A 5654-nucleotide genomic window follows, 5' to 3' on the forward strand; every position below is an offset into this window, starting at 1 on the left:
ACTCGAGCCCCTAAAACATATCGGCGAAAAAAAAAACAGCAAAACGTTTCGACTCTTTTACGAGAGTTCCGAGGATGGAAAAACTTTCACACACGACCTTCTGTATTTTTCCGTGGGCGTGGCCGATGATCAGGTAGTTTTCTCCATCGCGTGAAGCTCCTCATGCCCAGAAATTCAGAAAGCATTTCATTCGGTAAAATGAATCCCGTGAAAGCTGTCCCCGCGTCGTAAGAATTAGTGAGCAAAACGAGCGTCAGAACTTGATGGATTCGATTTTTTATAATCGATGAAAAGCCATTGGCTGCAGGTAGAGGAAAAAAAAAAGGCGACGAGCGGTGAGAGATTAAACACGTGAATAATAAGTAAATACGAGAATTGAGTGATCGTGATTGATGATGTATTTATTTATCGGTTGATTATTAAAAGCCGGGAATGATTCCAACCGTTGACAGATATGCGCGGGGTTTTTCTTGGGGAGTAAGTGCTTTCGACCTCGATCCCGATCAAAAGCATTCGAGCATCCCCTCGGTTTTCTTGCTGAAGAACTCGAGGTTTTGATTGATCAGGCAATATGGCCCGGCTGCCCCCTGCGGTTCGCGCATTACACGGATGGACGTGGAAAAATAGCCAGATTGAGATGCACTCATTAATCCTCTTAGGCGTCTACCCGAGGCGCGAGAACATCTACAACGTTGCGGACTACTCTTCAAACCTATCCGTGCCTTTCATGCTCTCTTCATATGCGGTTAACCTCACCTCTTCTGCACCTTGGCATTTATTCAACGCAACGAAATCGTTATGGGAGAAGAGAGCGTGATGTTTTCTGAACGGTCTGATGATGCACCTCCAGGAGACTAAAGTCATCCACTGGTTCCATGTCCTTTCAAAGTCCCTCTGTTATTTTTCACCTTCTCATTAGTGATGCAAAAATAAAATTTGTTATCCACCAGATGGCGACTACGTAAAGGTCATATTTTTGGGACTTGATAATTTTTCGGGCCATCATTTGTGCGGAAAAATATAATTTCTCATGTAAACATTTCGAAAATGTGAAATGCGCATTGCAGCAGCACATTTGAATAAATCAATGTCAGTGATGCCTCGGGGTAAATGAATTCGACGATTAATTAATGCAATTCAAAGTGTTACGAACATCGAAGTCATCGATAAAAAAATCATTCTCCCCTCCCAGGGCCTAAAATCTAATAGGTTCCGACAAATTTCTCGTCCCCTCCCACCACCAGAAATTCAAAACCATGAATAGGTTTTTACGAGATGGCCTCCACCTTCCCGGCAATGTATCCTCCACTTCAGACGGTGAATTTCCAAGTGAAAGAGAAACGAAAGAAAGAGAAGAAAACGGGGTCTTAATATCCATTGATTTATCTCGGCTGGGTCACGGCGCTTCGGGCATCCAGTGGACCCCATCCTCACAGCAACAAAACGCAATACGTACGGGGCGGGCCAATAAGTTTTTAAATAACCATAACTCCTGGTTTTATGACCCCAACAAGTTGTATGGGACGCCAGTTCGTGCGCATGCGCGGTAGATCACCCGCCCGGTCGACATTGTCAAACAGCGCGCATGCGTCAAACACCTCGAGCCCGTGATTCCACGGATTTCCAGAATATCATCGGTCAACAGCCGAAATAAATTCACCACCAGTTGAACGTGATGAATGTGATAAATCTTCATCGTGCTACCGCTGCGGTACAGCGGCGCGCGACCGGCAGACGAAAAAAAGCGGTGAAAAAAAATATAAACACGGAGCGTCCAACAAAACGTTCTAACTGTCTTGAATCCTCGGCACAGGGGCCTTCTCTCGCGTGACGTATGCTCGAGGGCGGTCATATAACAAACGACAGTCGTCCATCAGACAGCGGCTAGAACAATGCCCGGGGCCCGAGACAGCCAGGGCTACCAGCCAGTGTTGCCAACAGTAATGGTGGGCCCTTCTAGCTTTCATTTCTTAACCGCTTATAAATGTCGGTGATAAGCCGGCTTACCGCTTCTGTTAAGCTGCACCACATTTTTTTTTCGTCCAGACCTCACCATTTTTATCCCCTTTTAAATTGATGAAAATAAAAATACCGCGGAATTATCCACGAGCCGGTGGACTCGTATTGTAGAACAATTTCTATGGAAAAGATGGTGGATGATGTCTTCGGGGAAATATGAATGTGAACTCGGGATTGTTCATGGAGGGCAGGTGGATATGTGTGGTAGTCCACGAATGACAAAAGAAACGTGACGCGATGGGGGAGAGGTGAGGGAGGGCACCTCCGACGTCTTCGTCTTCACTGGTGTTCTTGAGGAACGACTTGCTCGGCCGCAAAGCGGAGCGTTCTTCGGGGCTTCTTGACTTGTTCGTGCGGTCTCTGCGCCAGGTGGGTGGCACAAAACCAGAGGATGCTTTCCATGGCCTCCGTTAAGGGACAACCCGGTTGCACAAGTAGCCGGGGCAACCGCAATACGCGCGTTTCATTTTTTAGGTTATGTTGTTTTGGCTTTGGCTGCAAGTTTTTTTTCTTAGCTTGCCGTTGGTCTGATTGTGTGGGTTGCCCGATGGCGAGAGGCTTGGACACCCAATAAGTTTAAATCATCTTCAGCTATTTCGCATTATTGATCTAAAATCGAATACTCGGATTTTGAATTCCAATAGATGTGGTGGATCAATAAATAATTGCGGAGTGATAATCTTCCTTCTTGGACTTCCGGTTCACACATTTTGGAATATTTTCCTTTATAATCCTAATAAATCGAATATCCAACCGCCGGGTCTTGAGCTATACCTCGATCCCCTTTGGTGAAGTGAAAGGGGATGCAGAGGGGGCGGGGGGCGAAAAGAGATGAGGCAATGAGGAGAATGGGAATAATAAAGAGTCAAACGTCAGTTGCCAGGTGCCCTGGGGGTTGGCATGTACAAGGAAGCCGTCCAAAAGCAGTGCGTGTCATTAAAGGGACATGAAAAGACTTGACAAATGACAGTCTGTCTCTTCTTGAATGTGCATTGGGCCCTATCTGTTGACTTGTTTGTTTGCGGTCGCACATTGTCAGGGGAGAAAACGGGTACCACTGAAAAAAAAGGTCGCGGATCACCCGAGTGTATGTTCATATTTTCGACATTGAATAGTCGAATTCGTGTGAGAAAGATCATTCGCTACGGCTTCTTGGGGATGTTGTGACGGCCGATTGACGAACGATTGTCACTCTAGTCTCAAGTATCATTCACGTCACTAATTTGGAGTCTGACATGTGTGTAGATCTTCCGATGATCAGGGCTGAGACAAATCTCAAAAAAATAAATCTGTCCCGATGAATCTGGGACGTTAGAAAATGAGAAGCTAGGACCACCACTCGTTGGAATCCGCATCAAACAACTGTCATGATCGTTAGTACGATGAAGGGACATCATGAAGTGATTCGGTAATTGAAAGCCGGTGACGTCCGGTGAACTCGTGTTCCAGATAAGGCGACCCCAGAAGATGGAGCTCGTCCGGATGTTGGTGATGCTGGAAGTCACCACTGTATTACGTATATTCCCAACTGAAGACGGTGGAGATGCCAACGCTAATCGTTCACGTTTTCGCCATAACGCCGGATTCACCGGGGGCCGGCTTCTTTACGGCATTGTCCACGTCCTGAGGATCGCTATCTTAACTAGCCTCGTGCGCGGTAGCCTGTACACTCCATCAGAAGTCACAGCATACCCTGGTGTATGTTCACATCCACCAGCTTATTTCATTTCTTCTCATGCATCGTTTCTCGGAGGTGTGCAATTGTGTTGGTTGGCGCTGGGATAGACTACACCTGACGGCAGTAAAACAAATGTTGCCTTGGGGAACTTGGAAAACGCTTTAGATCTGGCACTGATAATCACCAGTTCCCGAGGTGCGAAGAGATAATATTGGGGGTCTTGATGGAAGCACTGGGTATGCCGTCGCGCGATATTCGTTAATGAGATGTATTTTGGTAAATTGGAAAAATCATTTGAAAAATCATACGCAGAGATGATTCTCTGCCTAGGCCTGACAATGCAAGAGGTGAGATGAAAGCTACATCTGATTTTTCTAGGATTTCACAACGAGTCGTCAGCGATTCCAGTTTTCAACGATTTCTCAATGGGAAAATGCGCTAAGTGCTATTAAATACGGCCTGTGGAGATGTCATCGGACGTGTCCGAACGTCAGGATGGATGGCTTCCCTTCTTCTTTCAACGGGGCAGGTATATTTATCCGGAGTGTAGACACGGGACTCTTGGGTAAACAGAGACGTGCCCAGAGGTGATATCAGGAGTTGAGAAGTAAAAAAATCTCAGTTTCGGTGGACACACGGAAGATGGATTGGGGCTGAGTGGGGATTTATTGAGATCGATATGCGTGGATTATGATGGAATCGAGAAAAGATCAACATTGGTGAGGAAAAACATAGCCAATACAATTTATTTGTTTTTTTCCCCGATCTAAATTTTTTTTATCTATATTCGAATAATTTGAGGAAAAACTAACCGAAATTGGCCATTACTTGATAAAAAAATTGAATATCTCCAGGTTGATAAAAAATTTCGTTTTTAGAAAAAGAAAAAATTGGTTCCTGAGGGGATCGAACCCTCGACCTTCGCGTTATTAGCACGACGCTCTAACCAGCTGAGCTAAGGAACCAATGTGATAGAGCCAAGATTTTTTCGTAGGTTTCAAGTATTATATAGTTATTGACTCCCGACCCACAATTAATAATGAAAAAAAAACCAACAAAAAATGAAAAAAAAAATCGATTGCAAAAAAAAAAATTGGTTCCTGAGGGGATCGAACCCTCGACCTTCGCGTTATTAGCACGACGCTCTAACCAGCTGAGCTAAGGAACCAATGTGATAGAGCCGAGATTTTTCCGGGAGCTCCACATATTATACAGTTATTCATTTCCGACCCACAATAAATACTAAAAATAAAGCCAACAAAAAATGAAGAAAAATATCGTTTAAAAAAAAACACTGTTCCCGGGAGGATCGAACCCTCGATCTTTTTGCTTTTGAAATGCTTTTTTTTTTTTCAAAAAGTTTTTTTCAAAGTTTTTTTTAGCACGACGCTCTAACCAGCTGAGCTAAGAAATCAATTCGATAAAGCTTTTATTTTTTCGTAGGTTTCAAGTATTATATAGTTATTCACTCCCGACCCCCAATTAATAATAAAAATAAAACCAACAAAAAATGAAAAAAAAATTCGATTGCAAAAAAAAAAATTGGTTCCTGGGGGGATCGAACCCTCGACCTTCGCGTTATTAGCACGACGCTCTAACCAGCTGAGCTAAGGAACCAATACGACAAAGCTGTAATTTTTCCGGAGGCTCCACGTATTGCACAGTTATTCACTCGCAACTCACCAAAAAAAAATAAAATAAAATAAACAAAAAAATTTGATCCTCAAATAGTAATAACAAATAATCAATAATACCTGATAGTACCTGTGACTGACTTGTATAAATAGTGATGATCGTCCGTGGAATGGTGCGATCATTAATCGAATGAAATCAGTTCTCATTGAAATGGGTATGACGTGAAAATGGAGGGAGTCAAAGGGAAAGGTTCGACACGACAATCAAAATCATCTCAGTACTCAGTATGCACTAATGAATTTGAAATGCGTATCTAAACGTG

The 5654-nt window shown here is 43.8% G+C and overlaps 3 non-coding genes across 3 annotated transcripts; all 3 read right to left on the reverse strand.

Moving 5' to 3' along the window:
* Window positions 1–4588: 4588 nt before the first annotated feature.
* On the reverse strand, window positions 4589–4662 carry TRNAI-AAU (transfer RNA isoleucine (anticodon AAU)). The gene has a single exon. It is a non-coding gene; the product is annotated as a tRNA-Ile (tRNA).
* Window positions 4663–4791: 129 nt separating this feature from the next.
* On the reverse strand, window positions 4792–4865 carry TRNAI-AAU (transfer RNA isoleucine (anticodon AAU)). The gene has a single exon. It is a non-coding gene; the product is annotated as a tRNA-Ile (tRNA).
* Window positions 4866–5240: 375 nt separating this feature from the next.
* TRNAI-AAU (transfer RNA isoleucine (anticodon AAU)) lies at window positions 5241–5314 on the reverse strand. The gene has a single exon. It is a non-coding gene; the product is annotated as a tRNA-Ile (tRNA).
* Window positions 5315–5654: the final 340 nt, after the last annotated feature.

This window comes from Fopius arisanus, unplaced genomic scaffold, assembly GCF_000806365.1.
Source record: "Fopius arisanus strain USDA-PBARC FA_bdor unplaced genomic scaffold, ASM80636v1 scaffold00108, whole genome shotgun sequence".
Taxonomy (NCBI): domain Eukaryota; kingdom Metazoa; phylum Arthropoda; class Insecta; order Hymenoptera; family Braconidae; genus Fopius; species Fopius arisanus.